The sequence below is a fragment of the Gorilla gorilla genome, chromosome 9 (assembly GCF_029281585.2).
Source record: "Gorilla gorilla gorilla isolate KB3781 chromosome 9, NHGRI_mGorGor1-v2.1_pri, whole genome shotgun sequence".
Classification (NCBI taxonomy): Eukaryota; Metazoa; Chordata; class Mammalia; order Primates; family Hominidae; genus Gorilla; species Gorilla gorilla.
The window spans coordinates 122,714,095-122,737,232 of NC_073233.2; the positions used below are offsets into that span (position 1 = coordinate 122,714,095).

General features: G+C 44.1%; 1 long non-coding RNA gene across 1 annotated transcript in view; it reads right to left on the reverse strand.

The window, feature by feature from the left end:
• Positions 1-725: 725 nt before the first annotated feature.
• Positions 726-23,138, reverse strand: part of LOC134759299 (uncharacterized) — a 243,671-nt gene continuing 221,258 nt past the window's right edge. The window contains exons 3-4 of the long non-coding RNA XR_010135406.1: positions 6,120-6,172; positions 726-4,389 (exon numbers count right to left, since the gene is read on the reverse strand). This is a non-coding gene — a long non-coding RNA (uncharacterized lncRNA). The remainder of the gene's footprint in view (positions 4,390-6,119; positions 6,173-23,138) is intronic.

Sequence of the window (23,138 nt, forward strand, 5' to 3'; positions counted from 1 at the left end):
GAGCAAGGTCCCAGGCATGTGTTACAACAACCTGCGGGTTGCTATTTAACAGCACTTGTCATCTTGTCCGTTTTGTCCACCTGCCAAGCCTGTTTCCACCGAGCTCTCCAGAGTGGGAGGCTGCTGAGGCTCCCATCTGCGGCTGATAACAGGCGGCCTTGCCTTGCGTGAAGCGCAGGAAGTTAAGAAGCTTTTCTTTGCTGTTGTGGAGAGACCTCTGGCTTGAGGCAGTGCTCTCCGAGGGCAGCGGAGATACTGTCAATTACAAGCCTGTCCTTCAAGGTTCGGGGCTGGGCTGCGACAGGCTGTCTGCAGTTGGATGTGTGCGCACATCTGGGAGAAGCCTTCGTGCTGGGAGCCCAGTGGGGTTTGGCACTGGGTGGGCCTGGGTGTTTCCTTTTTCATTAACTCATTGTAAAGTAATCTGTCAAGATGACATCACCTTAGGGGAAAATTACATCCTATCAAGGTGATCCTGTTTAAGTGGGAGTCTATCTAATATATCTATCATATTAGTATATCTGCCCCAATTATGCATACCTCTGACACCCTACCCCAGAGATTCCCACACTTGTTTGGTTCAGAGCATTGTTAGTCTATCAGTAGTTTTTCACGGTACCCTCATGACAAAAGAACTAACAGCTGCATTTTTTCAAATAGCTAGGGTCAAACAACTTTATAAGTATTAATGTCCCAATAACTTAATAGCCGTTTGAAAACATTATGAACTGAAAGAAAAAACATTTTTATTTTATTCCGAAACAATAATTATGTACGAATGGGCTGTGTGCACCTGTTGGGCACTGCACAACTTCTCAAATGTTGGACACCAACACTTTCTGTTTCACAATGATTTTTATGAAGGACTTGCTTCTTATCGCAGCAACCACAGAAAACACACCTTCAAAAAGATATGACCTAACAGACAGGAAATCGTGAGATCTAATGTTGAAACTGTAAACTACTTTGAGTTAGTAATTTGCTCAATGTTTAGTGGAAGTTGAGTAGCTTTGTGTCCCTCTTCAAAAATTAGCATATACTACAGGAATGTGAGTTCACTATGGTGACCCAGGATACCTTGTTACATGATTTGGGGACTGTAGCCCTACTCTATGCATTTATTGAATATTCTCATGTTTAAGGAAATGGGGTGAACTAGAAGCCTGGTTGGGAGCAAAGAATGAGGAGATAAAAACTGCTGAGCTTAACCTACATCTTAACATTCTCAGGGCACATTCTCAGGTTGTGCTCTTTCCTAGTAAGAGTCATGAACCTGGAGTCTTTCCTGGGAGTGTTGAAGACAGATTGTATTGGGCAGGATGAGGCATTTCCATGAGTTGGAGGGCTGGGTCCATAGAGTCGTGCCTAGTATTTTCTGATCAGTTTTCCTCCAACTATTCGAGATCCATTTTCCTGGCTTCCTTCCTTCCTTCCTTCTTCAACAACTGTGTATTGTGGTTCTTCCCGTGTGAGCATAGTACAGTGATGAAAAGCAGGACTCAGGAGCACGACTGCCATCTGCTACCTGTGTGGCTTTGAGAGTATCTGACCTCTGTGCTTCAAAGTCTGTATCTGTGAAATGGGTTTAATAAGATGGTGCACCTCATTGGCTTGTTATGTGATTGAAATGATCCAATGGAGATTAGAACACTGTTTGCCGTGATTCTGAGTGAGCAACTGAGCAAATAACTGTGACAAAACAGACATGGTCTCTGCTTTTACCTGGCTTACAGTCCAGGGGCAAAGAAAAATATCAAACCAGTATTTGGCCACACAGTTAACTGATTACAATTCTGATGTGTGTTTCAAAGAAGTGTAGTATTCTATGGGAGTATGTAATATGAGGATTTAACTTAGATGGAGGCAGGGGAAATGGTGTCTCATAATCCTTCCCAGAGTAAACAATGTTTAAGTCAGGACTCAAAAAAGTTAAATAGGAGTGATTTCACCTGAGATCTAGTGGGTGAAGCAGGTCTAGAAGAGTGTCACAAACAGAAGGAACACGATGACAAAGACCTTGACACTCTGGCTAGTGGTCAAGAACAAGGATGAGAGAGTTAGACAGGGTCAAAATCATACAGGGTCTTGGTAGTCCTTGCTAAGGAATCTTTAAGTTTTCTTCCCAAGAATGACAAGACAGCATAAGAGGTTTTTGAGCAGAGGAATGGCATGATGTTATGTCTTGTAAAAGGTCATTTTGGCTGTTGGCTGAAGACTAGGCTCCAGTGGGCAAGAAGGAAAATGAAAAGACCAGTGAGGAGCTTATTTGTAAATCCTTTGGGGGAGATGAGAAGTGACTCTTTATGGTGGCAGTAGAGAAGAGGACAGATTTGAGAGATAATTTGGAGGTAGGAGAGATCTGGTGGCTTGACTGTGAAGAGAAAAGGGAAACCAGGCAAATGCCCAGGAGTCTCCCCCAGAGCAGTTGGGAGGGAGGAAGGTGACATGACAGGGTCGGGGTCCCTGGAGGAAGGAGCATGTCCATCAAAGGCACTTGGAGCTGATGATCCCACTCTCCCAAACCACTTCCTGGATAATTGAAATAAAACAGGGTTTCTGTGTTCCCTCCTGAACTATAACCATCTCAGGCCTTCACTTTATTGTGTATAAAGGCTAGTGCATCAGGGATGGAGGAGGAAGACCTCCATTGTGACAAAGAACCCGTCGTGGCCTTAAAGTTCTTAATTGAACCTAGGACATATTTGGAGTAATTAGAAACAAAGTTTATCATTATGCTGGCCACGAGCAGGCCTGTCCACACTCACTGTCAGTTCCTTTCCCCCTCTCTCTGTAGCCATCTTTCTTTCTTGTATTGAAGGAAAAAATGTTTTTGATATTAATTAAGTTACATGGCAATTTCCTCCCCCTAATTAAAGTGGAACCTTTTCACAGGACACTTTGAAGTGTGGCTCTGTGGATATAAGAAACTTTTCATCCTTCGCCAGAGCTCTGTAGTGTCTCTTCATATTGTTCACTTCAGTCAGAATAAAACTCTTTCTGATAATGAAGGGAAGAGCATTTAACTTTTTCCAGCTATCACACAGTCAAGTCAGCCTGGAGTAGGGTGTGGGGAGAGCCTGCTGGGGCCCTGGCCTGGGGCGGTGTGGGGGGCTTGAGCCGATGCTATGACTCAGGTGCACCTGGGAAGGGGTTGACTGGGGTGGCTGGATGGTGGGCGAGGGAGGCCGAAATGGGAATGGGGTAGTGGGTGCCAGGAGCCACTTGGAGCGGGGAGATCGGAAGAGCCGCAGCATCCCATCCCCGGGTGCCAGCTCAGCTCTGTCAGCAAGTTCTTGCTGTGAGCTTTGATGTTGCGGGGCCTTCTGCTCTGATTTCCAAGGGACAGTTTCTGGCTTTGTTTGGGCTCAGAGGACCCCCTGAGATGCCCAGAGATGGGACATTGACAATGACCTCCAGAGCAAACAGAGAAAGTGAGAAAATGGACTGAGGGTAACAGCAGAAGAAAAAATCAAGACAGGAAGGAGGGCTTAGTCCCTCACCCTGAAAGGACTCGCTCGGTCAGGGAGATATTTGAGACTTTTCACACGCCGGTGATTCTCCGACTTACTTTCCCTCCCTTCACCTTTTCCTGTCTCGAACCCCTCCAAATTCCCTTGAGGTGAGTGACGAAAAAGAAGGAGTCTTCTCCCCTCCCTGCCCAGAAACCAATTTCTCGTGAAAACACTCCAGGGAGGAAGCTGAGGCCACTGGTTTTTATCTGCGAATCTCACCGCGAGTGTTTTCCCTGTAGATATCGACAGCCAGTAAAATTCATATCACAGACGAAACCAGCAACAGCCCCCATGTGTCCACTGCCTCCCCGTCAAGATGCCACCAGTCCAGAGTGTCAGACGCTTCAATTGGATTATTGCTGTTTCCCAGGCTATCTCAAAGTGTCTCCCAAATAGCTTCAAAGCCACTGACAAAAACAAATGGGAGAGGCCGAGTCTCTCTTCAGAAGGCACATGAGGGAGGTGGAGATGGACCACAGGTTTCCCTTTCATGGGTCCAGCTTCAGCAGCTGCTGGGCTCCTGTCTTGGGCCAAGGAGGCAGGAGCAGGTCCCCAACAGGAGGCCTCGGCTGCCTGTGTGGCCTGCAAACACCACGAGGATGAGGACAAAGAGGAGGAGCTGTGCCTGCAGGAAATGGGTGCTGATGCTGGGTTGAAGAGAGGCACAGGAAGGGGAGGATGTGGTAGAAGAGTTAGGAAGGTCGTGGGGTTTTCCTGATGTCCTGCAGCTTCCTTTAGTAACTTTAATTCCGCTCCATATTGGTTCAGTGATTCCTGAATGCCAGGCATTAAACAAGGTGGCAGGATGAAGGCAGAGTTCCAGCCCAGCAGGGAATGGCCCTCTGTACTGGTAACTCTAGTAGAAGGTGGTTGCATCCTGTAAATGTAAGAGAAGAAAAAAACAACACGCTGTAAGAGGCTCAGGAAGGCAAACTTGATTCTGACTCAGGGCGATCTGATTAAAACCTCATGGAGGTATGATTTCAGCTGCCTGGATTACATTTGGGCAGGTGGAAAGATGGCAAAAGAAAAAGTTCCAGACAGAAGGAGCCACAGAAGAAAGGTGCTGAGGAGTGGTAGTACTAGTGTGTTTGGGTACTTTAGGAAGGTATTGTTTGAGCCTAAGGGCGATCCAGGGGATGTGGCGTTGGGGGAGGAGAGTGATGAGGGGTGAGGCATTGCAGTGAGGGAGTGCAGCTGCGTGAGGCTTGCCTATCAGGCTGAGGAGTGTGACTTTTCTTTTTTGTATCATGGGAAGCCAGGGGAGACTTACGGGGTATGGAGTGATGGGATTAGTACTATATTTTAGAGAAATAATTCTGTTCCCTTTTGACACATACTCCCTTATCCTTTATCCCTGCCACATGGCTTGCCACTGAGAAGGCTAGGAACATGTAAACACACTTTAATGTGGGGCTTGGGAGAAATTCTGAGCCATGGCACTAGCTTCCCCTACCTCCTGAACCTGGTTTCCCTGTGGGTAAGTTCAGCTAGGCTCCAAGGGAGCAGGGCACAGAAGACAGAATTGCTTTTCCCAAGGACCCTTGGTTAAGTAAGCACCATCCTCATCCCTGGCCATGCTGACTTTGATGAGGGATTATTATGATAAATCCATTAAATATACCAATGCCAAAGGATTTGCAGGAAAAGGGTGATGGGAGTTAGACAAGGATGGGATTAATCTGGGAAGGCTTCCTGAAAGAGGTGGCCTTATGTTTGAGATCTCACAGGTAGTGGTAAAATGAGTTGGTGGGAGATAAAAGGGAAAGGCCATCCAGCAAGATGAATCATCAAAGCAGAGAATAGAAAATATGACCAGGGGCAAGGGCACAGTGCGTTGGGGAGGAAGGCGAGATGGGAGGGTTGTAACAGGACTTGAAGGTGGAAATGCCAGTCTAGGGGGGCCATGAATTCCGGGTAGTGGAAGTCTGTAGGGTGGTCTATAAATAATGGTCCATGTCAGCCCATTTTTTGGAGCCCTTCCTCCTTCATCTCCACCAGGAGTACAAGCAGACTCCCCTTATTTTGTTCCCATGGGGTACAGCTATGCAGGATGGATGACAGTAGACCCTCAGCTGGTTCATCTGGAGTAGTCATCAAATCCTCCTGTAATTAGCAAGGGTGGGAAAGGTGCTCTGACCAGGGCAAGTGGCCCTGCTGAACTGAACAGTAGAAATTACATATGTGCAGTCGTCCCTCGGTATCCCTGGTGGATTGGTTCCAGGACCTCCCACAGATATCAAAATCCATGGATGTTTATGTTCTTCTTGTACACTTTAAATCATCTCTAGATTACTTCTAATACCTAATACAATGTAAATGCTATGTAAATAGCTGTTATCCTCTAATGTTTTGGGAATAATGGCAAGAAAAAGTCTGTACAGGTTCAGTATAGACACATTTTTAAAAATATTTTTGATCTGCAATTGGTTGAATCCATGGATACCGAACCCACAGGTACAGAGGGCTGACTATCTATTCTGCAAGGCAGCTAGGCCCAAGGTCTGAGTGATAACCTGTGCTCTTTCTATCTTGGCAATGAATCTGTGCTGCCCAGCTGAGAGGCAGGATTGGGTTTTAGATGTGCTGTGAATACTGGGAACTTACTCCAAGGCATGGCTTCATCAGGAAATCTTCTTGGAAAAGGCACCAAACTCCACCTGGAAGAACAGGTAAGTAAATAAGTTGTTTAACAACCATTTTGTGCCTTATGCTTTTATAAAAGCCATCCACATACCATTTAATGTTCACAGAACACTTATGAAGACTCCAGGAGAGATTTTGTTATGCCCACTTTACAGACAAGGAAACTGAAGCTCAGATAAGTAGTTTTTCCCAAATCCCACAGTTCCTAGTTGTAGAGCAAAGACTCAGTCCCTTTTCTTCTGAGGATAAGTCACGTGTATTTTCTGCCACAGACAGGGTCCTAAGGAAGATAAATTTCTCTTCCTCAGGATGAGGTATGGTTCTTGAATCCAACACCTGATTCTTATTGCAGAGATTCCTAAGGGCTGGGTCTTTAGCACTGATGAAAGCCAGATTCCAGCCGCCAGCCATAGGAGATACCTGCAGGCGTTCCAGCCAACCCAGAGACCTAGAAAGAAAACCCAAGCATTCTTAACCTTTAAAAAGATCTTAGCCTGTGGACAGATAAATTAACTCCAGGGCTCTGGGGAGATTAAACCTTATTTTATGGTTTGCTTGTTAAAAACGCATAACTCGAAATCTCACCAGAGATTGCAATTAAGATAACACGGGGCTAAAGCTATATGAGAAGTATTATTTACCCCCGGCTCCCTGCAAAGTCCAAAACGACAATGGGCTTTTCCATTTCGTAACCTGCAGTCGATCTGAAGCCACCTGCCTTTGTACCTAAAATGCTTTAGGACACGTGCTTCTCTCCCAGCATAGCTGCTACCACAGTTCTGTTATCCTTTGTGGTTGCCCAAAGTAACCATAAAAACCTAAAGTTAAAACAAAGTTTGCAGGGCGTTAATGTTCAAGAGACACCAAGAACATTTTCTACCATCTGCTTCTCTACTGTTCCCACCTGAGGGGCCCTTTTTCTGTGTTCTCCTTTGAATGCCTGACATGTACGAGCCCCAAATATCTCCCTAATTTCTAGCAAAGACCCAGGAAAAGCCAGATCACCCCAGAGCCGACTGATCTCACTAAAATATGACTGAAAGAGCCATTACAACCCTTCTCAACCATTGCTATTAGAGATCACACATAGTGACTCAAATTTTTTTCCTCCTCTGGAAGTTCTGTGAAAAGTTGGTTACTTTGTGTGCTCAAAGACAATTAGCAAGAAAGAACTGTTTAGATTTTCTTTCTGGGGTCCTCTTTACTCCTTGAGATTAATGGTTTGTTTTTCCATCTTCTGTGTGTATAGAGGAGATGCGTAATGAATTTATGAGCTCCTTTCTTTGAGAAATTTCATCTTAGGCACTGTGGTGTTGTGAGGGTCTTTCTCAAATTCATCTTTTGCACATGGAGCATTTGATTAGTACTCAGATTCCTGACTCCATTCAAGAGTTGCTCAACCAAGTGATTCTTATAATCAGGTGAATTTGGAGATGCTGGTGTAGTGGAAAGAATGCTCTGCTGGGAGGTGGGAGAACTGGGTTTTAGACTAAACTTTATTAGCTACTAACTGTTTGATCTTTATCTAGCTAGTTGTTAAATGCCTCCTTGTAAAAGGAGAGGCAGCTATGATTAAGTGTGCCAGGCATGTTCTAATTGCTTTGTAAGCATAAACCCTACAAAGTAGCCTCAAGGTCACACAGCTAGTCAGAGGCAGGGCCAAGATTCAAACAGATTGACTAGACTCATGAGCCCAGGCTTCTAACTACTATGCTATGCTACCTCTGTAGATAGGTTCTCTCAGCTCCACTGTCCCACAAGTTTCTTGTAGCCAAAGAAAAGACCTCACACATTCTATGAGAAGGAGACCTTCCATTGCAACTTGCTCCATCTCTGTCCTGGGCTAATCCCGCAGCTCCCAAATAACATAAAGACTCTGGACCAGCCCTGCATTTTTTTTTTTTTCCTTTCCTGGTCATTATCTGGGGCTGATTTGGCCAAACTTCTAAGTCTGTTGCCTAGCAAGTCCCAGCACATCTGGAGTCCTGCTGTTGTCTCAATTGCACAGCTGTCTACGGCAAAGATGCAGTCATCAGAAAGCTGCTGCCCAATGGAAATCCAGGGAGCAATCTTTATATGGATCAGCTCTTTATACCTTTGTGTGGATTTCGCGTCTCACTCACAAAGACAACGGAGCAAGCTAGCAGAGTTCATACTGAGATGTGAGTGGCTTTATAACCAGCATGAGGAAGATTTCCACAGAAAAACCTCTTCTTCCCTGGTGACAGACCTGAATTTTTGCTAAGGGGGGAAAAAAAGCTCTCTCTTCGAGAGCATTTGTGTGGACCCAGGTGCTTTGAAATGGAGAAAAGCCAGAAGATTCCTCTGAGGCAAAGAGATACCGCCAAATAGTGCAGGCCCCAAATTTAGGTTTTTGTAGACCTGCACATTAAAAAGTTTCCAAAAGCTTAAGGAGGCAGAGCCAATTTGAAGCTTTTCTTTTATTTCATGCAACAGGGTAGAGGATATTGTTTTGGGGGTGGGGAAGATTGAAACCTGCAGTGAAAGTAAATGAAAAACCAAAATCTCTGCTGGAGGTATAGATAAAAACCAGAAAATAAAAAAGGAAGCAAAACTGACCAGACTTATTTAGCTCCCCAAGGAGAGACGTGCTGCAGAAAAGAAGAAAGTGACAACAGTCTGCCCTGTGATCTCGTATTCTATTAATCAGGCCTCTCCGTAGCTGACACTCTCCCAGACAAAGGCCATTGATGTTCAAAATGGCGACACAGGCACTGTAGGGTCCTGAAGTGGCTTCTGTATCAACAAAGCCCAATGAAATTACACTCAATGCTGAACTTCAGAATGTCAAACCTGGATGAGACCTTAGAAGTCTTCCGGTCCAACCCCCTCATTTTGCAGTTGAGGAAACTGAGGCCCAGAGGTCATGAGGCTGTTCAATGTAAAACTGGGAATGAGACCCCAAGCTTCTAGATTCTACCTGCTCTTTCCTTGACACCATGCTGACAACTCAAACTCAATTGTTATCATTGTCTGAACATGAGTAATCTGTGAATAATAATAATGGGGTTACTTTTATTTGCCATATTATTTGATGGAGTACAGCTCATCAATGGCTCAGTTAATTAATATATTAATTCTATTAGCAGTTTCCTCCCTCTGTGTATGGTGTGTGTCTTTAGCAACACTGTGCTTCCAACGTGCTGCTCTCTCTCTATGAAGGCCAAAAAGTGATCCAATGAATTGAGAGGATAATTCCCTCCCTCTCTGGGTATTGTCGCTGGCCTAATTTATTAATTTTACCTCCTTCCCAGTTTAGAAACCTGGACACAACCAGAGCTCTTCACATTAAGCTATCAGTATTGTCATTCACATTTGTATCAATAATACTGAGCTGTGACAACTTCCCTTAGTTTTAGGCCTAAATCCTATTTTATAATATAAATATCACACTCTAGGCAGGGCACCATAAAGCAATTATTGCACTTCCCAGGTGAGGTGAATTTCTTGGCCTCGACTCTTCAAGGCAGCACCTGAGATGTGCTCTAATCACTCAGAGACACTGGGACAGAAGATTATTATACTATTAGATAGTATAGAAAAAAGAAGACACCTGTTCAACTGGCAGAGTGCCAAGTCCTTCCCTCCAGAGAGAATAATGAAGGTGGGCCTGGTTGTGAGTGTATGTTGTGGTGCTGTAGGAACCTGTAATAAGGGAACCTATGCTAGTTGAGAAGCCCAGGACGGTCGTCCTGAATTTGTACTGAGCTTTGCAATGTTCAAACACCCTTTCCCTGCATTGCGGTACTGATCCCCACAGCAGCAGTTTGTATTTTTATCTGGAAGTTAGATTATTGGATGATGTCCTCAGTAATGCGTTTTCAAATCTCTCATTGTACAGATGAGGAAACTGAGGATTAGAGAGGAGAAGTAATTGGGTATTCAAAGAGCTGGTATTCAAATTCAGATCTTTCTACCCCCCACCCCACATGACTTAATATGGATTATCCCCACACTCCAGCAAATTAGGTCTGGCAAAAATGAGGTTCTGAGTTTCACTCACTGACCGGACATTTGTTTGCTGACCTGACATTTGTTTGATTAATATCAGTAGAATGCCAGTGATATATAAGGCACTGTGTCAGGCTGAGGAGTACAGGTTGCTAAATTACCCTTTAAACTCAAAGAATACTTTTTGGATAATTTTTAAACTTCCATGATTAGGAATTATTGTGGATTCCAGGTGGGCATCCGAAAAATATCTTTTAGGGAGAAAGTGGTAGAAGGGTTCAGAAGAAACACCCATATCATTGTTTCCAGTTTGCCTCATCCTGAGAGGGTTAATGCAGTCTGCCCTTCAACCCACACCTACCCCTCACATCCAGCTGCCCCACACAGACAGCCACAGGTGATCTGTGTTGGGAAGAGCACCCCCATGCAAGCCCCACGCATGGTTCACAGTACCGTACAGTGGTGCACACATACAGCCTCACACACTGCTTGGCTGGTGCCATTCACCCACATTGCACTCTGGTCCATGACTTCCCTCCTCCAGGTCCCTGGTCTGGTGAGACTGCACTGTGGGAGTGGTGCATATTGCCTGAGAGCCACAAACACCCCAGAATATCTGCCTGCCCGCAGGCTAACATCCTGTTGCCACCTGCAGCTCCCCAGCCTCTTCTCCCTGCATACTCAGCAATCACTCCAACCTCTGTGTCACACTTTCCCGGAGCTCCCTCTGACAAGTTTATCAAGTTGAGAGATGACACTGTCAACAGGCACACACACACAAAAAAAAAAGTGAAAAAGAAAGGGAAAGTGGGGAAAAAAGCTCGGGAGCCTCCCTTGGTGCTGCAAGGACACCTTCCCACACTCCCGAGCTCATGCAGGCAGGCTGGGAGGGGCATCCTCATTCTTCCCCATCACTTGATTCTTAAGTGAGCCTCCTCCGTGGGTGCCTGGTGCAGTTCCCTCCTCTGTGGTGTGGGGTGGGAACGGGGGAGCATCATGTTTCAGTAGGAGATTGCTTGGTAAGACAATGGCTGAGCTGATAATGCCAGCAAAGTCATGACACAAGGGACCTCTTACAATTCTAAGATCCAATCATCTTTAAAATATTACCGTCTAAGACGGATTTGAGCAGGGGCTATAGCAAACAATTGATCCCAGTATATTTACTGAGAGTGCAGGCACCCTGCTGAAATATTCATCTGGGCTGGGGATTTGGAGAGAGGAGGGACTGAAAAGCATTAGACTGACCGATTCTTTCTAAAAATCCTTTGAAAAATAAGTTTAATTAGGGAAATACAGCTGCTACTATGTATCTGTCTGTCTATCTATCCATCTGAATCCTAGTCTTTATAAAAATTCCAAGAGTCAGCAAAATAGAAGACCTGCCTCCTTTCTCAAGCCTCTCCTCAACTCTGCCCATCCCTCTGCCCGTGTCCATCCCCCATTGGACTACTGAATATTGTTCATTGGTTGCCTGGGACCTCTTTTCCTTGGGACTCGGCTCCTTCCCACTTTCTGTGTTTCCTCCTGCATCAGTGACTTTCCTGTCACCCCCTGGAGGATCTGCAGCCTCAATCCAGTCTGGAGGGATGTGGTCCAGCCCCAGGACATTCAGAGTAAGGGGCTAGGCTCTTGTATAATAATAAAGACCTTGGAAGTGGGAGGTGAGCTGGAGTATCGAGCAATTTATCCCGCACACATGTCTAACAGAACAACATCAGTCCTCTACCTCCCCCACCCATGGAAGCATCAATAACATCAATAGAGCTGCTGCCCCCAGCAGCAGCCTTTCAACACGGCCATGAGAAGAAGGACAAAGAAACAGCCCCTTTCGTGGCAGAGCTGAGCTTATTGCTTGCAGTTAATGGGAGGGTAGAGGAGAGGACCAGCCCTGTGGAAGGCTGAGAAATTCCAGTCACTGACAAGCAGGGCCATGGTCAGAGGAGCCAAGTGGAGCCTCAGGCTGGACATGGGCCTGGGACCATTGCAGACACTGCTGGAGGAAGGGCACACGCCTGTGGCCCAAAGGAGCAGCTGAACATCATCTCTGGGGAGACGGCCCCCAGAGAAAATCCTGTTCATATTCCCAGCAAGAAGGACCACCAGTATCTCTCCAGTTAGAGGCACGGGTTTCTTCCTAAAGATATGGATGAGGATACTTGCATTCCCAATTTCATATTTGTTTTGGAGACACTGGCCCACTGGTCCCCGGAAACTGCCATATGCTGCCTCTTGTGTCCCTCTGACTTTGTTCTTCCCTTTGCTTGGAATGCCTGGCTTTGGGAAAGATGCCTCTGCAGGCTCTGGTTCAGGTCCATTGTCTGTGAAGCTTTGCCTGACCTTCTTTAGGGTGAGCTTTTTATCACCCCTTCTTGTGTTTCCATAGTACATTGTGTGGATTTCTGCATCACGAATCATCATATTAAATTAGAACTTTTCTTGCCTGTCACTTCCTTCGATTGTCATCTCCTTGAGGGCAGGGACCTTCTATTTTTACACCACTGGTTCCTTGTAAAGTGCCTAGCAAGTAGGTGGTATTCAAAATCATGCCAAATAGACAGAGCAAGGCCTCTCATTTTCCCTCAGTCTTTGCCAATAAGAAATGTTTTCTTCTATGCTAAATCAATTAAGCCATGAATCAACTCTGGGTCAATGAACAAAATATTAACTTGGCAGACAGGAAAAATAAGTTCAAAAGATCTATTGTACATCATGGTGACTATGGTTAACAACAATACATTGTATACTTGAAGATTGCTAAGAGAGTAGATTTTAAGTTTTCTTACCACAAAAAATAGCTATGCGAGGTAATGCATATGTTAATTAGCTTGGTTTAGCCATTCCATTTAGTACTCGCTTGGTATACGTATATTGAAATATCATGTTTATACCATAACTATATATAACTTTTTATTTGTCCATTAAAAAGATATATAAAGCACATGTATAAAAATATGAACTCAAACCATATGAAATTAGTAATATTCAACTATTTTACACCTACAAAAATGGTTATTTCCTATGATTCAACCCACTCTCTAGCATAGACACTACCCTTACAGAAGAAAGGAATAAAAGAAAACCAGCATTTATTGAACACAGCTTTGTACCAGGCATTTTATAAACATCATCTCATTCAGTTTAATCCTCATTTACTGATGGTCCAGGAGAAAAAAAAAAAACATCAGAGAAACAAAATATTTAAATGCTGAGATGGGTGGTACAATGGGGCAGTGGGATGGGAAAAGAGGGTTAGTTGGCTCAGAAAGGCTTCACATCTGGGGGGCTTCAGTGAACCCTGAAGGGCTGGCCTCTTGAGGCGGCCTTGGTAAAGCCAGGCATCCCTTTCCTTTTTCCCATGACACACTCGCTCCACTTATCTCCATTATTACTCTCCTCACATGACATCCTTGCTATTAATTTACTCATCTGTTTCATTACTCCCCTCTGGGTCAAGCCCTCAAAAGCAGGGGTTGCATCTTGTTCATCTTTGTATTCCTCTGCCCAGAGCCACCTGGCAGGCATGCTGCTGTACTCAAATGTTTGCTGATGGACGAATTCAGAGAAGGCCATGCAGGGAATTCCCTACAATGAACTCAAGGACTTCTCTGAGTCAGATATGCACAAGCTCCTCAACTTCCCCACCAGGGGACTTATGCACTTACAATAAGCCCTGCTGCTCCCTGTGTCATGATATCTTGCCCCTTGCTGTCTCTGAAGAGCCCCCTCTGGCATTAAAGCTCATCTTGACTCAGGAGTATAGGGCCTAATAGGGCTGAGCTAAGCAGTAAGGAGGACAAGACCCCAGAAAGGATTACGATTCCAAACAAGGGTCAATAGACACATTCTCTTTCCATTTCCTGTTTCTCTCTCTGGTTAGCATAGCTCCTAAATAAACCCTAACGTCAGACCCTACAGTTGTCCTTCTGTAAGAAGCCAAAGGTGCATTTGGGAAGATGCACACTATACTCATAATAACAGCTATCATTTACTTAGCACTCTAAGATAGGTATTTCATCCCCATTTTATAGAAGGAGAAGTTACACACCTTGCTGAAGATTACAAGCTACAATTCCAGGTGCCTCTGATTCTAAAACTCATACTCCCAATCACGAGGTTTTATCAGCACAAAACCCAGATTTTCGCTATCCCCAATTTCCCAGAATGTCTGGAATTTGACATGTCTGTCCATAGTCTCTGGTGGCCTGAGCAGCAGTCAGGGCCAGAAGTGCACCCAGGAGTCCTCCCTGCTCCTCAACCATGGGGACAAGTCAGGCAGACATTTTAGCAATCTTGGTCCTGCACCAAGCCCAGCTTTGTGCCAGGTCTCGAAGCCTTTCATTCATCATCCTCTATGAGGAATTAAATCATTGGGGTTGATTTATGAAAAAAGGAAGGAGCCTTTGCCAACAGAGCCCATGCTGCTCCCTGTGTCATGATATCTTCCCCCTCCCTGTCCCTGAAGAGTCCCCCAGGGATTAAAACTCATCTTGAATCTTAGACACCAACTCATTGTAGATTTAAGCACATGCCCTCCTGACCTCTAGGATTGGGTGTTTTTTTTTTCTTATTAATCTTTAAGGAGGCGTATCTCCAAGGGGAAGGCAGAGAGAGTTTCACAAAGAGGAGATGGAGGTGGCAGAGAGAACAAACCCTGCATATGCTAAGAGCTCTATTCCACAATTTGAGTGACAGTGAAGACACCTCTTGTCAAATTACTGCTTCAGTCAAACACAGCTAACTCTCACCAAAGTTGACAACAGAATGATTCCGTTTGAAAAAAAAAAAAAGGGTGAGAGAAGGGTGGAATTGAACCTTGGGCTATTAACAGGGTTCCCATGTGTTCTTTCTTACAGACTCTTTAAAATGCTTTGCTGTTGGTGGTTGTGGAAGAGAAAGGTCCATGTTCTGTATATGCCCAAACTATTCTTTTAGTTGAAATAAGACGCCTCTGGGGAAGCTGCCATGAGGAAGCCGGGCCACCCAGGAGTTATGGAAAGCCAGTAGAAGTGGTATTCCACCACAGTTGTCTCCTGGCCCCTTACCTAGTCACAGGGTGGGTACAGAGATCTCTGTGCCTCTGGACTGGTAGTTGTAATTCAGGCAGAATAGCAGGTCATGCCCTTTCAAGATATCAGTGCTGATATGGCAGTGGAGAAACAAAAGCAGAGATTGAGTCAAGATCAGACCCTGGGGAGAGGAAGCATGTTACCAAAGCTAGTATGAATGAAAGAATGGATAAGGTAGGGTGAAAGTAAAATTGAAGCAAAGATGGGAACAGCAGATGAGTTGCCACCAAGGGTGAACTGGAGAAACAGTGGTGGGAGAAGAAATTCACACTTGGTGCCAGCAGCCTGGGATGAAGAAGTAAAGATGCCGGGCGCGGTGGCTCACGCCTGTAATTCCAGTACTTTGGGAGGCCGAGGCGGGCGGATCACGAGGTCAGGAGATCGAGACCATCTGGCTAACACGGTGAAACCCTGTCTCTACTAAACAAAATACAAAAAATTAGCCGGGCATGGTGGTGGGCGCCTGTAGTCACAGCTACTCGGGAGGCTGAGGCAGGAGAATGCCGTGAACCCGGGAGGCAGAGCTTGCAGTGAGCCGAGATTGCACCACTGCACTCCAGGCTGGGCTACTGAGTGAGACTCCGTCTCAAAAAAAAAAAAAAAAAAAAAAAGAAAGAAAGAAAGAAAAAAAGAAATAACTAAGATACGTGCTGAGCAGCTCCATATGCAGGTACAGGATTGGGATATAATGGCTTTGTAAAGTTCCATGGGCCCCCTCCCCATAGGTGTGCCTTTGGCACATTTAAAAAGGGGTACTCAGAGCCCCGTTCCACCAGGGAATGTGTCATTCAGCCCTTGGTGAAGCAGTTCTTGCCCTGTATTAAAATTTTTATCATAATGATTGCTGATGACTCCATCAGAGCTGTCTCCCTGGGTTTTACATTTGGCCTCCTGCAAACTCTTATTTCTATATGCCCTTTAATCTGTGTCTTACTAGTCTGGACTCTGACTCCCCATCTATTCCTGACTTTACATTTTTGACTTGGTAACCTTAATTTCTAATTTCCTGCCTGTATTTATCTTTTAATAACTCTCTGCTACCAGCTACAAATCAGCTCTTCTAGATCTAGTGTCTTTCTGGTGATTCTTCTCTTACTGCTGCTCTGGGGCCAAAATGATCACTGTAATCCTCAAGGGAAGTAGAAGCCATGTGATACCAGCCATCCACAGATGATATACCATTTCTATAAATCCAAGTTCACCAGTAAATACTCATTATCTTACAATTATAGACACTTGGATTTGGGAGAGGCTTCAAAAACATCTAACTTGATGCTTCCCCCATTTGGTGTGCAAATCCTCTTATTATATTAATTATTTCAAAATAACAAGAGCTGCCATTAATTTATTCTGCTAAACACTTTATGTATGTTATCTTTAGTCCTGACATCAGTTCTGTGAGGTAGATATTATTATTCTCATTTTATAGCTTAGAAAACAAAGTCTATGCTCTAACCACTACCCTGCATTGACACCACTTACTATTGGTTCTAAAGCTTCTGCTTGAATGTCTGCAGTAAAAAGGAACTTATAACCTCTTAGCATATCCTGCTTCACCTTTGCACAGCTGTGATTTTAAAAAGAACCTCTTTATGTTGAGCTGAAAACCCTCTTATAATTTTTATCTATTGCCCTGGTTTTACGCACTAGTGATACAGAACAGGTTCACATCCATCCATCACATGACAGTTCTCTAAATACCACATCGTGCATGTTTCTCTTGAAATTTCCAAAACATCTCTAAGTTCAATTTTTCCTCCTATGTCTGCTTTAGACGATAGCTGATTGCTTCAATTTTCCTTCAGTTGTGGTACCTTGGATAGGGCCCCAATCATTGTATTGTAAATGCAAATTATATTTTCTACTCTATTTTCTGTGTTACTACCACTTTTCTCTCCCATGCTAAATTTCACAGACTAAACAAAAGACATAGAAGACAAGGCCCTTGTCCACAAGTTAAAAATCTGTCATTTTCTTGGGTAAGAAACAGTAAGGCAGTATATTTAGTAAGCTATTTATTGTTTGGAACTGACTGTAGATATGATAGAAAACCCAGCGAGAAGGAGGGTTGTCTGGAGCCATCAGGGAAGGCTTTGTGAAAGGCTTGTGGCTTAACCTGGCCTTCTGCGATGGGAAGCTTTGGGAAGAGCAGAGCAGAGAGGATTGGGTAGTAAACTGCAGGGATAAATTGCAGGTTGCATGTTGAAGGTAAAGCACAGACTGTCTTTGTATGGGTTGGGGAAATGAGGAGCGAAAGGCCAGATGGAGATGAGCACGGAGATGTGGAAATTTTGAAGAGAGAACTGAAGGATATATACATATGTGAACACAGAATCACTGAAAGAGAAGGATGTTATTTTGAGAGAATTTCGTTCAGCTCAGCCTTTCATATATCTCACCTTCACAGACCCAATATTTCTCTGCAGGGCACCTATGCTAATTTCTATCACCATTGCAATTTACTGTCTCTTTCAATCAGAGTCGGTTTCTTTGGCTTTACCTTTGCCTGAATCCCACTTTACCTGGCAAGTGCTATAGTCCTACACATAGTCTCATCATTTCCTCTTGGGATTATTGCTCTGAGATACCTGCCTGTCTCCTGCCTCAGCTCCTTCCCGTGATCCCCCCATACATGTGCCAGACAAAGCACAAATCTAATTTAGCACTTCCTGTTGAGTCTCTCCCGTCGGCTATCCATCATCTTCAGAACAAAGTTCACACTTCCTGTCCACTTCCCCAGCCTCATTTCCAGCCACTTCTCCTATGAACTCTATGCTCAGCAGTTACCAAAAACTTTTCAGTTGCTTCATCAGACCATATTCTCTTTCACTTCTTGGCTCTCATTCTACATGAAGCACCCTTCCCCCTGCTTGTTCATACTGCAGTAATATTTTTCAAGATTCAGCTTAGTGTGGCCTCTGGGGACATTTAGTTAGCCCAACCATGATGAATTAGGTGCCCCTTCACTTCCAGATCATCTTGTGGCATGTCCTGAGTGCTCAGTATACTGGGTGTGAATGTGTACCTACCACACCAGGCAAGAAGCAATAGAAACCAACTAGACTATCTTATCTTTATTGCAAAGCTATCAGAGACTTGCAGGATCCAAGCTGGAGAACCAGGCTTGAAAAATAAACAGGTATCAGATGAAACATAGAAGTTTGGCTGCAGGGACCACAGTAAAGGCCATGCTGTAGGTGCAATCTGTCTGTCCTGTGTGCAGTTACTACTGCAGGGAGGAATTTGACCTCCAACTGTTCCTACCAACCATAGAATAGGAAATTCCCACTCATGGGGAATCTTTAAATTAGGGGATCTTTGTGTTCTATTCTTCCCAAGTCTTCTGCCTTCTTAGTTTACATAATTATAGTCTTCCTTCAGGCAAGGGGATGGAAGAATTGCACCCCCGTCCCCCCAACCCCATCCTGAGGAGTAATTCATTCTCAGCTGTGAACCATGAAAGCTCAGGAAGCAAATTAACTGCTTTGGAACTATCCTTCCAACTCACAGAGTAGTTCAGAGAAAGCTCAATGGGAACCTGTCAGAGTAAACAACAAGATGATGCCTAAAAAACAATTTCCAGCATTTTGTGGCTAATAATAATTGCTAACTTAAGTGTTCTGAAGCTTTAATTGGGTAGGTCTGTAATCAATGGTAGTTTTTGCCCTAAGGTAGGAGAAGGCTGAGTGACAGAGATAAATAGCACGCCTCTGTATATTGACAATCCTGGGAGGTGAAGGAAGCAAGAGAAAGCCTTCCCAGTTTGCAAGTGGATGGAGAAGGGATGTGAAGGAAGGCTGGATCTAGACTTTGCAGGTGAGCACAGGGAAGGACTCCAGGAATTTCAGAGATGGGATTCATTTTTCAGTGGGGATTGGCTACCCTCCTGCATTCAGCTTCCCTATTCCTCAACTGGTTTCCCAGTCAGCTCTCCAAGGCTTGGCTCAAAACAGATCTCTTTCAGGGTTATGGGGTTTCAACTTTCCTAAATAACCCTAACACAATAGGATCCTGCCTATACAACTTCATTTGGTTCTTGAATGCATGATACCCAGTTTCCAACTTTGGATTAACTCTTTATTCATCTCTCCCCGTCTGTTTAGTTCCTGTTGCCCATCCTTGCTTTGGTATTCTGATAATAGCATTCACATCCTGGAGAGACTCCACCCTGCCAGGACATGAGTTCATGTCCACTCATCAGTTGGCATTCAACACAACCCCTAGGGAAACCACTCTTTTCCAGTTAGGATGGTGCCCTTGCTGGCAAATTGTTCTATCTCTGGCCACCATGCACCTCTGCATGTCTTACATTCAACTTAGGGTGTAAGACTGCAATGATAGCACCTAAATCTGCTCAGCCAGCCTAGGACCAAACCCTGGAATTCACTAATGAGTTTTCAAAAGGGGCTAAGGCCATAACTTCTCCCCAGGGATAGGTTCACCGTGGGTAGAGGAGGAAGTTGCTTATATGGTATGATTTGCCTGGTACCAGGTAGATCCACCCTATCCCAAAACAGCTCTCTCACACTCCTATTCAGTACCTAGAATTCCTCCATCAGCCATGGGAAACTGTGGTGTTGTAGGAGAAAGGACATAGGACTTGGATTTAAAAGATACACCATCTTTGATGCCTTGTTCTGTCCAATCTGTTTGCTGGGCGGATTCTCAAGCTTTCTGAGCCCCAGATTATTGTAGGAAGCAAATAAAAATAACATAAAAGCTTTTTGCATTTAAAAAATTTATTTTAGATTCAGGGTATACATGTAGAGATTTGTTACACTGATATATTGCATAATGGTGGGGTCTGGGCTTGTAGTATAAATCTTGAAGCTCTGTTTGTTTGCATATTAATTATTGTTGCTCTTTATTCAGTCCTTGAAGACTTTTTTATCTTCCAAAACCAAGTTTTAATTTCAAATATCCATGGGAGGAGTAAACCTTTATGTATATTGTTATAGCTAAAACCTTGGAGCTTAGAAACTGAAAATAACTATCAGAGAAAGACCTAGAGTGATAGCCTTAGACACATGTAGAAGCTACTGAGATAAAGTGGTTAACTGTTTCCTCTGAAATTCAAAAAAAAATCTCTTACAACCCCCTTTCTGTGTCCAATATGTAATAATAGTAAACCAAAGGCATAGTGAATCACCCACTTGAATACAATTTCTGTTGATTTACTTATCTAGCAAATATCCCACAAGAACCTAATGAGTGCCAGGCTTTCTGCTGCTTTCTGGGAATGTAAAGATGAACACATTCCTGGTCCCTGCCTTCGCAGACCAAACAGTCTATAGGCAGAAACAGACATGTAACAAACAAATCCCAACATAGAGTGATGAGTGCTCAGATGAGCAAAGTGCTGTGTGAGATGTGTACCATTGGAATTGCTGGAGGAAGGCTAAGAGCTGTTGAGCAGGTTAGGCAGAGCACTGGTGGGAAAGGAGTTAAAGTTTTCCAGGCAGATGGAAAAGTATGGTGAGTCTTCAGGGGACTGAAATATGATTTGTTTGGAAAATTTTAAAAAGTTCAGTATAGATGAAGCACAGAAAGCTGGAGATGTAAACGGAATCTGTGTTAATAGGGATCCGTGTGCCACAATAAGAAAGTTGGCCTTTAGGCAGGAAGCAATGGGTCATGGAAAGGTTTCCTGTAGGAGACTGGTATTCAGTATCGCATGACTCACGGTGTATTAAAATAAATCTTGATGTGACTGATCTCCCTCCTCACCCAACTAGGCTATGGGTTCCATGGGAGCTGGATAATGTCACATTAATCACTATATCCCAAGTGCCTAGCATACAGCAGACAGTGTCCCTCCTCTTAACTTCCTGGAACTGCTCTTGAAATAAACTGACATGAAATTAGAAAGGTGAAACGAGAGTTTAGTGGAAACCAGGAGGTGGCCTACCTTGTCTCTTTTAGCTGACATCCCACCTTCTTCTATTTTCTCTCCTTCTGGGCCCACAGCCCAGGAGAACAGCCTCAGACTTCTCAAGGAGATGCTTAAATAAGGGTTAGTAAGGTAGCTTCCGCCAGGTCACGAGGTCCTCAGTTCACAGCAGGCATTTTGGCACCCCTCCCTCCTGTATTTATGGCACGTGGAGCTCCTCAGGCTCAGCACCCTTTCCCTCCAAGCACACACTCATTCTCAACACATGTTGTCTCAGCAGAGCTTCCCTGGCAGCTACCATCTATTAACCAGAGTTTGCTCTTGAGATGAAATCTATTTGCCATGCCAGAGGTAAATGAATTCCATGAACCTTTCAAGTGAGCCATAAGACAGGGAAGACATTTCATTCCAGCAACTTTATTAGATGGTGTCCGTGAACTTTGGGATGAATAATGCTTATATTATAATACTGTGGTTGAAGATTTTCATACTAAAACAATCTTCATGTGAAGTTCTGAGGCCCACATCCTTGAGCAGCTAGTGTCAGAACTAGACAAGTCACTTAAAGTAATTGCTTCTGGGCCAAGGCTCGGATCTCCTCTTTGATGTCTGAAACAGTCAATATTTTGTCTGTCTGTGTAGAAACCATGGTTAAATTGAGAAACAATCTAAACTGAAGTTAAATTGGCTATCAGACTGCAATTGTGCCCAGATCCTTCTATTTCTTTAGGTCTTGCTTCTGCTTATATTTCCCTTATTTATATATATCTAAAAGAGAATACTGCTCTAACATACATTTGTGTTTTAATAAAAACGTATTTCACTAGGAAAATGTCAAGCAATATTTGAATCTTGTGTATTTAGCTCTGAGATTTTTAATGATAAATGGCAGCACAAAAACCCCAAAATTTCTGTCACCAACAGGTAACAGTTACCTGAATTGCAGCTACTGTCCCCAGGAAAATTGGACAAACTTTTAATGACCTGCCCTGTAATCTTCATCTCTTTCTCTCTTTGGGCTCCTCCTTCCCTCTCTTTCTTTCTTTTTTCCCTTCCCTTCCCTTCTTCCCTTCCCTTTTCTTCTTTCCTGAGTCTTGCTCTGACACCCAGGCTGGAGTGCAGCAATCTTAGCTCACTGCAATCTCTGCCTCCAGGGTTCAAGTGATTCTTCTGCCTCAGCCTCCTCAGTAGCTGGGATTACAGGCACACGCCACCATGCCTGGCTAATTTTTGTATTTTTAGTACAGACGGTTTCACCCTGTTGGTCAGGCTGGTCTTGAACCCCTGACCTCGTGATCCTCCCGCCTTGGCCTCCCAAAGTGCTGGGATTACAGGCGTGAGCCACTGCACCCAGCCGGGACTCTTTCTTTTTCTGCCTTTTGCTACTTTTCATAGTTAATAAACTATATCTCTTTCATGGCTCTCCAGTTTGCCCCTGTCTCTGTGTATAAGTTCTTTGTGTTGCTCTAGTCTTTGTTAACATTTCATCTAGTTCCCTTGATCTTCCTGTCTTGACTGTGTCTATCTCTTTCAATCTGTACCTTCCCAGGCCCGGGTTCTGTCTGCACCTCCTGGCTGCCCCTCCCTCAAATGTGGAGAGCCGTGAAAGCTGCCCCACGCGCTTTCTCCACACTGTCGTGTAGCAGGCGTGGACTCCTTGCCGCTCTCACTAGAAGTAGCTTTTGCCTTTTGTTGCCAAATCAGAATGTTCTCAGCAGTGAAAATGTGGCTTATGAAAGCAAGTGCCTTGCAATTAAATAAATGGGTAATTTCAGTGTTTTTATTTTTATTTTTCTACCTAAGGATTTCCTTAGTAACAGGAGGGAACAGATAATAGTTCTTTAATTCCTATTGATAGCTATTGATAGAGAAGAGAAAATAAGTTAGTCTATCTTTAGGTTTTATTTGGGTATTTGTGATAATTAATAAGAAGAAAAGGAAACATCTGTCCTACAAATGGAGAAGATGAGAGGGAATGAAGCAAAAAAAAAAAAAAAAGGCGGCATCAGTTAAGACTGCTGGGAAAAGATAAGGTTGGCAAAAATGCTG